The following is a 9,297-nucleotide window of genomic DNA, read 5'->3' as shown; positions in this document are numbered from 1 at the left end:
ACACACACACACACACACACACAGGTTTGTTTTTGTGAAAAGTGGGGACATCCCATAGGCGTAATGGTTTTTCTACTGTACAGACCGTATATTCTATTGCCCTACACCAACCCTACCCCTAAACCTACCCCTCACAGGAAACTTTGTGCTATTTCAGATTTTCAATACACTCCATTCTGTGTGATTTATATGCGTTTTGAAAAGTGGGGACATGGGGTAATGTCCTGAAAAGTCACCTTCTCCTTGTAATACCTATGTCATACCTTTGTCATTATACAAATGTATGTCCTCATTTGTCTCAAAAACGCGCACACACACACACACACACACACACACACACACACACACACACACACATATATATATACAGTAAGCTGAATTTTCAGCAGCCATTACTCCAGTTGTCAGTCACATGATCCTTCAGAAATCATTCAAACATGCTGATGTAGTGCTCAAGAAACATTTCAATTTTGCTACATAATATTTTTGCAGAAACTATTTTTTCATTGTTTTTCAGTTTTCAAAAGAAAAGCATTTATTTATACAACTTTTGTTTTTTAACATTAAAAATGTCTTTGTATATTCAGTGTGTTCTTGCTATATATACACACATAAATACATATACATAAATTGTACAGTCTTCTTTTTGAGAAGAAAGCAAGCAGAATCTAACTTGAAAATTGATTGTATAATATTGCTGCATACATGCAAATGATTCAGACATATCGCTGTGCTTGATTCATCCTTCTATGCTACCTGAAAGTTTATTCTTCATGACCACTCTTTGGCAGTGTTCCTAAAGAAAAGTTTGGCGTGTTCACTTAACTCCTTCTGACGTCTAAACAACTGCACTGTAAATGAGCACAGAGAGATGTGTCCTACAGCAGCAACAAACTCCTGCCTCTGATCTTGTGTTTACAGCAGCATTTCATTTTGCCTCTCTCTTGCTCTGCCGACAGGGTGTGTGAATTGTGCTGACTCCAGATTTGATGTGGATGTTTTGTACTTCAAAAGAATTTTACACATGAATACTGACAGTCTCCAGAGAAAACTCACCAGTAACCTGTCCATTAATACCTGAGAGAAACAGGTAAGATCTTACACTTTAAAATTTTTTATAATCACATAGCCTAAAACATTCTTTCTGGGCAACATCTAAACTACCTGATTTTAAGATGTGAATGTTATTTAATATGAATAAATCAGCCTGACTACATTAGGCACATTTTAGTTATATGTGAGTTGCTTTCGGTGTCAATAATAATGATGGACTGACTGACTTCAGACCCGTTACTTAATCATAAATCTTGCAGCCAGTCTTTTTTTTCCGTTCTTCAACCTATTTCATTCTGTTTTGTAGAAATCCACTGCATTTTAAATGGAATACTCATAATTCATAAGCCTGTTAGAAAGACTGGGAATAAGACTGGTCAATTTTCTAAACGCCTGCTTCTACATCGCTGCCTGTTTAGCCCCGCCCACCAATTCATGCATGTAGTGTTTACAAGAGAGCCAATCGCGCAGATCTACACAGAAACCAAACAATTCTTCATGGCTTTGGTGTGGTTTTCTTAGAACTATTAAAGTGCCAGGATTGGCCTGTGAACTGAATAAGTTAGCAGGGTGTCTATGTGTACGTATACTGATGGCATGTTAAAGGGGTCATGAACCGAGAAACCAAAATTCCCTTGATCTTTTGACATATAAGAGGTCATTGTACTATAAAAACATCCTGTAAGTTTCAGAACTCAAACTTTTTTTTGTTAATTTGAGATTAACGAGAAAGTTTTGAGTTCTGAAACTTATGCGTCCGGCCGGGATTTCTTAATCGCCCAAAATGTCCGGGATTTGGCTGTTTTCTTTATCTCTCCTTATTCTTGACTTGTGATCAGTCAAATCTGACTCCTGAAGCTCTTGTTGGATGCAGGGTTGCCAAGTCTGCGTTTTTTCCACAGAATTGGGCTACTTTTAAACTGTTGCCATGGGTTGATTTTCCCAAGTGGGTTAAATGTTTGAAATATTGCATAAAATACATTTGACTGAAATGCCTGTATTGAAACATTTTGCATTCAACCTGTGATAAAACTTTCATGGACTTTTTCATTAACTGTTCCCTCCTGGTGGAATGAACTGCCCAACCCAATCTAAGCAGCTGAGTCCTTAATCATTCATCTTCATTTGACCCTCTAACTCTAATAAATAAATAAATAAAAAATAAATAAATCCCTCTCTATTCTATTTCTATTGTAACTACTTTTTTTATTTAAAAACGAAAAGAGCCTTTAACACGAGCATTCTCTATTCTTTCTCTATTCTTTCTACTTATTTTCTTTTTATTTATTCTAAAAACAAAAAAAGCAAACAAACAAACAAACAAAAAAACCTTGCTACGTATACTGTTAGGCGAAACCCCGCCTCCTTGGTAAATCTTGATAACATTATAAGTGGACCTCACAGAACAGTACAAAATAAAAAACAAAGGCAGTTCACGACCGCTTTAAAGAACTATTGCAAATATTCAGTGAAAAATCGCCATGTTTTTTATCAGTAACATTAGCAGAATAATTTAAAATCAAGAATATCCTGCTGGGGGTATATTCTGTGATCATTTACTCTCCCTCATGTATGCATTTCTTTTTCCTTTGTCCATACAAAGGAAGTCAAGGATAACAGAAACCACTTAGTTACTGGCAATCTTCTTTTGTGTTTCACAGTAGAAAGAACGTGATGCAGGTTTAGAACAACATGAAGGTGAGTAAATGAGGACAGATTTTTTTATTTTTGGATGGACTATCTGTTAAAAATGCTAAGAAGACTAGTCATTTTAAAGCAGGGTAATCATTCATTTTTTAACTTCATTGTTATAATTGGTGTTTTGTAGCGGTTTTCTATATCCTATAGTATAATTTTGAAAGCATGCATGAGAAGTATCAAAATCTCTGTTCATAATTGGCATTACTTATTGCACCGTGTTAAAGATTGAGAGCAAAGAACACGCCATCAACAGAGTCATCACAGCACTCCTCCTGTGTGTCTCCTTGTGTTGCCATTGCACCAATAGGGGGCAGTGGTGATCTGTGCTCTCTTTGAGATGAGCACAATTGTAGTAGAGAGATACTCTGCTGCAGTGTTTCATGTCTGCCTACACCTACAGTATGTTAATAGCATAGACCGATGGTCTGCTGTTGATTGTACCTTGTTCTTTATCACCTTGTGTTAGTGGTCCTCAAAGGACCAACATGACGCCTTGAGCGTCAACATAAACATATAGTTGACCCAATGCCATTATTCCTGTACTGGTTCCCTAAGGTATCCACATGATGCTTGTTACATGAAATTGTAAGAAAGAAGGTTATAGAGATGACATTAGGCGGCTGTGGAGTGTGGTGGGAAACAAGGAGAACACTTTTGTGCACTTTGCATCAGCTGTCAAGAGAGACATGATGAGAAACAAGCTGAGTCATGTACTTTACTAACAGTGCTGATTCAATCTATATGTCATACATTTTGATAATCCCAGAGAAAACAAGAGGCACCTTCCAGATTTTGTTTTGGAAAAATTTAGAAATTGGGGGATTGGATGAAGTAACATGTTTTGAAGTGGATACAGATGTTTCCATTTATAGTAACTTTGGAGCGATCATGACAGTATTAGATTTTGTTGCTTGTTTGGTTGTCATAATTTAATTGAATCATCTTTTTCCTAGCAGCACTGATCTTAAGCTGAAGTTGCTTGACAACACTTGAAATGCTGTTGAAAGGACACGGGTGTCCCACTTTCCCTGTGCAATATCAATGGAACCTGAGAATTAGCCACAAAGGCCAGTCTTTGTGAAGAAACATCAGCCTAAATCCCAAGTAGTGCCTTCCTCTGTGATTTAACCAATTATTATTTAGCACCCTTGAAATGAAGAATGACATTCACCTTTAAGGGGATTAATTAAAACTCTTGAAAATACAATAATTTTTTTTGTAATCTGCAAGGAAGTGCAGCTCTGTCTAATTGCTTTGCATTTCATTGTGTACATGATGAATATGGATGAGGATGTAAGCAGGACTCAAGACTACAAGGTACAAGTGAACCATCTGCAAGGGGAACACAAATCTGGCATGACAGAATGTTGCTTTTTCATGATTTGCCAGTGTATGTCCCTGTGTGTGATGGATTTGAAAGATATACATCTGTTGTCACACTCTGCTTTTGTTTTTCAGTCTGACCCTTGCAAGGGGAACACAAATCTGGCATGACAGAATGTTGCTTTTTCATGATTTGCCAGTGTATGTCCCCTGTGTGTGATGGATTTGAAAGATATACATCTGTTGTCACACTCTGCTTTTGTTTTTCAGTCCGACCCTTTAATAGAGGGTTTCCCAGATCCCAACCTTCGGATAGGATCTGGCGAATGTGTTTAGAATTTGAAGATTGGCCATGCTTAGTCTATAATGTCCAATTTTGTCCCATGATTGAAGTCTTTAAAATAAAAGTTTTTTTCTTCTAATTTGCATGGTTCCAAGATCCAAAATCCATGGAGCCTTTCTATTCCACAAAAGGTTCTTTTTTTTCCTTTTATGTTCTGCACACTAAGAAAAAAATTGTACTTTTAGGAACTGTTGACTGAGAGATTCTTTGAGGAACCAAAAACGGTTCTTCTATGGCATCACTGTAACTGACTTTAAACTTTTTCATTTTTTTGACAGTGTACCATTGCACTAAAGGTTCTTTAAGTGGAAAAATGTTCTTTAGAATATAAGATGTTCTTCACACCAAGATGAAAAAATATTAAGAACTGTTCACTGAAATGCACTTTGGGGAATCCAAAATAGAGGCATCTTCCAGATTTTGTTTTGGAAAAGTTTAGAAATTGGGGGATTGGATGAAGTAACATGTTTTGAAGTGGATACAGATGTTTCCATTTATAGTAACTTTGGAGCGATCATGACAGTATTAGATTTTGTTGCTTGTTTGGTTGTCATAATTTAATTGAATCATCTTTTTCCTAGCAGCACTGATCTTAAGCTGAAGTTGCTTGACAACACTTGAAATGCTGTTGAAAGGACACGGGTGTCCCACTTTCCCTGTGCAATATCAATGGAACCTGAGAATTAGCCACAAAGGCCAGTCTTTGTGAAGAAACATCAGCCTAAATCCCAAGTAGTGCCTTCCTCTGTGATTTAACCAATTATTATTTAGCACCCTTGAAATGAAGAATGACATTCACCTTTAAGGGGATTAATTAAAACTCTTGAAAATACAATAATTTTTTTTGTAATCTGCAAGGAAGTGCAGCTGTCTAATTGCTTTGCATTTCATTGTGTACATGATGAATATGGATGAGGATGTAAGCAGGACTCAAGACTACAAGGTACAAGTGAACCATCTGCAAGGGGAACACAAATCTGGCATGACAGAATGTTGCTTTTTCATGATTTGCCAGTGTATGTCCCCTGTGTGTGATGGATTTGAAAGATATACATCTGTTGTCACACTCTGCTTTTGTTTTTCAGTCCGACCCTTTAATAGAGGGTTTCCCAGATCCCAACCTTCGGATAGGATCTGGCGAATGTGTTTAGAATTTGAAGATTGGCCATGCTTAGTCTATAATGTCCAATTTTGTCCCATGATTGAAGTCTTTAAAATAAAAGTTTTTTTCTTCTAATTTGCATGGTTCCAAGATCCAAAATCCATGGAGCCTTTCTATTCCACAAAAGGTTCTTTTTTTTCCTTTTATGTTCTGCACACTAAGAAAAAAATTGTACTTTTAGGAACTGTTGACTGAGAGATTCTTTGAGAAACCAAAAACGGTTCTTCTATGGCATCACTGTAACTGACTTTAAACTTTTTCATTTTTTTTGACAGTGTACCATTGCACTAAAGGTTCTTTAAGTGGAAAAATGTTCTTTAGAATATAAGATGTTCTTCACACCAAGATGAAAAAATATTAAGAACTGTTCACTGAAATGCACTTTGGGGAATCCAAAATGGCCTTTCTATGACATTGCTGCAAAAGCCTCCTTTTGAACCTTTATTTTTTAAACTTAAAAAAAAAAGCCTTTATTTAAATGTATTCATATTAAAAAATTACATTATTTATAGTTGTTGCCGTATGATTTTAATAATAAAAATAAATTATTAAAAATTAAATAATAATGATAATAATAATTATTATTATTAATGATGATTATAACAGTTTCTTAGATGATTTAAAATAAATAATAACATGAATAATATAAGGTAAAATATTCCCCCAGTGCTGTTCTCATAGCAGTGCTAGTGTGTTCAAGCATGTGCAATTGGCCAGCATGGCAGGTATGTGTGGACAGCTGGGCTCTGGCTCCTGTTAGATGCCCACCCAACCCTCATTTAAAACAAATCATCGGCCATAGTGGGCCAAGAGGTGACTGTGGGTCATCTCTTTTTGTTCATTGTGTTCTCGTACTGTCCCTTACATATTATTGGTGGAGTTCCCTTTAAAATCTTAAATGATTCCCTTTGAGCTAAATTGACCTGTTTCCCTTACAAACAGCTTCCAACACATTCATAATTCTGACCTTACAAAGTACTTTGTGGTTCACCTTCTTTGGAGTGATGAAACAAGACAACAATAGACATAGAACAGAAAGTGTATCATGCTAATGGATGTGCACACTCGCAGGGATTATATTTGGTTTCAGCACTGCTGTGCTAATATGCGAGCGGCGACAGTCACTTGCACACATTCATGAATCAGACTGATTGCTGGCATGTCAGTGGAAACAGAGGTGGGGGAGCAAAGATGACACTTTCATAACATTGACAGATGGGAAGTGATTTGGAGTTGGTGGCTCACTCAGGATAGGTTAATTAGACTGATAAGCAAAAATGTGTTCGGTTTGGCACGGTGACTCTGATAGTTTAATGCAGCCATCTTACGGTCATCATATGTCTTTCTTTGTGCCTTGGAATATTTGCTTTTTTTTTCTTTCTAAAATTGCTTATGGCATTCAGTCTGCTGAATTGGACCATCCAGGCAAGGAATTGCAGATTTTTATAGGCAGAATGTGGATTCTTATCGATGGGTTTCTTTAACTTTTGGCACTTTTATGTCCCAGGGGTTGATTAAAATGAACAGATTTTAGATCCAGACTTTCAATCTATGAAATTGCATCATAAAATATGAATAATTAAGATATGATCAATGAGTGAAATTATCATAAACTATTTTAATACACTACCATTCAAAAGTTTGGGGCTGGGGAGATTTTTTTGTTTTTGGTACATTGCCCAAGGTTGCATGTTTTTGGTCAAATATACAGTTAATAACTATAATATTATGAAATATTGGAGTTCAAAATATCCTTTTTGTATTGCACTATATATTTAAAATATAATTTATTCCTGTAATGGTGCCATAGATGAATGGAATAAAACTTGAAGAGGAATTTTTCTGACTGTGGTCTTGCTTTGAACATTTTGAATTTTAGTCCACATGGATTTAAAAAGGCATTTAAACTAGCTCCATGTTTTGCCCTTTTATGCATATTCACCTCTGATGTGCTGAATATCTTATATTTTCTGATATTACAGATATAAAAGAGCGAAGAACAGTAAAGGAAAGAACAGAAAATAATGTGAAAGGTTTTATTTTTATGTGTTGTATAAATCAGAGAGATTTACATTTGTGTGTGTGTGTTTGTGTGTTTGTGTGTGTGTGTGTGTTTTCTAAGTCACCTTTTGAAGCTTCTAACAAAATGTAAGATGTTGAGATACTGCTGGAAAAGTTGTTCTTGGATGTGCTCAGAAAAGTTGCTGTTGTCAGTGTTGTTCAGGATGGACGAGACAAAGCTAAAACTAATGGTCACAGTAGCATCATGTTTAACAAAAAAACAAAACTCTTTGACCAAAGAACATCAGGGCTTTATTGTAACTTTCATAATATAGTCAATTAGAAATTCCACATTGCTCGAGCGTTAAGGACGTCTTTAAAAAATCTGAAAGTTGAATCCCAGGTGGACCTTGCAACAAGAATAACAGAAGACACTAAATTGCTGTAAGGGAAGCATGATGAAAAAAAAACAAAATTCACACATGTACTGGAGTTCTGTGAATAAGAGTGGACAGTAATGTCTTACAATTCTTTTAAGGAGACTGATTGACAATTATAAGCAATGCCTTCAAGATGTTATTTTCACCAAATTGATGGTGTACTTATTTTTTCCAGGTAATTGCTTTCTTTACTTTTTTTTGTGAAATGATTGGAAAGAGAAATTTCAACAAAATATCAGATTTTAACAAGCTTGTGGGTATCCTAATGTCACACCTGCTTTGCATTTCCAAGGATGATCACTTTGACATTAACATAACAGTGTAAAACTTCAATTATAATTACTTTTGCTAATCAAATTCACTTTTTGGGCCGAATTAAAATGATTTTCCTATGTGAAGAGTTGCAGTGCATTGAGTTTCTTTAACATACACCAATCAAGTATAATTCATATCCCTGTCTGTTAAAAAAAAAAAAAAAAAATTCCTATAATAATTTTGTCCAACATTTGATGGCTTTAGTACTACCATCCTTACTGTTCTTTTATTTGAGTCCAACTGTTTCCAAGAATCCCCCCACTGAACTCAATCAATGGAACATTGAAAGACAGCTGGGCACTTAAAGGACCCTGCCACATTTACCCTTGACCTTCAGTTCTACTGCTCTTCTTCACTCGCTGCACTTGAGGAAGAATTTAACAGCATGTGGTAGTAATAAAGGCCTTATGTTCAATAGTTCTGTAAAGGTGACAGTGTTTTCTTGGAACTTCAGAGAGAAGACTTACGGTATATGTACAGTATGCATTTTTAGCGTAATGTTCAATGGACATTATGCACCTGCACAATATATTGGTACTTTTACATAAAGATTAACCAATGCTTTTTAAAATTACAAAAAAATTGCTAAATAATATCTTTACCAAATAAAAAAAACAAAACAATCCATTTTACATGGTATGTAATGTTCTATATTATATTAAACAACGAATTTTAGTTTTAGTGGTTTATTTTTGTGCATCCCTAATGTACATCTAGATGTGCATCCATTTACACCTTCATGTATTTGATGATCATGTCTTCATGTATTCCTTTTGTCATTACATTTTATTGTGCTGTGGAAAACAGTCACACACTGTTTCTACACTATCCTTTTCCATCCAGTATCAAACTTGCACCACGGGAGGAGCTTAATTTACCATTATTTAACTTTTTTTTCTTAAAGCAACTCGACATGTTTTCTTCCCTGATCAACCACAAAGCAAACAGCACAGCTTCAT

Source organism: Sinocyclocheilus rhinocerous, unplaced genomic scaffold (assembly GCF_001515625.1).
Source record: "Sinocyclocheilus rhinocerous isolate Xijiao unplaced genomic scaffold, SAMN03320098_v1.1 scaffold926, whole genome shotgun sequence".
Taxonomy (NCBI): Eukaryota; Metazoa; Chordata; class Actinopteri; order Cypriniformes; family Cyprinidae; genus Sinocyclocheilus; species Sinocyclocheilus rhinocerous.
This window is presented reverse-complemented; position numbering follows the sequence as displayed.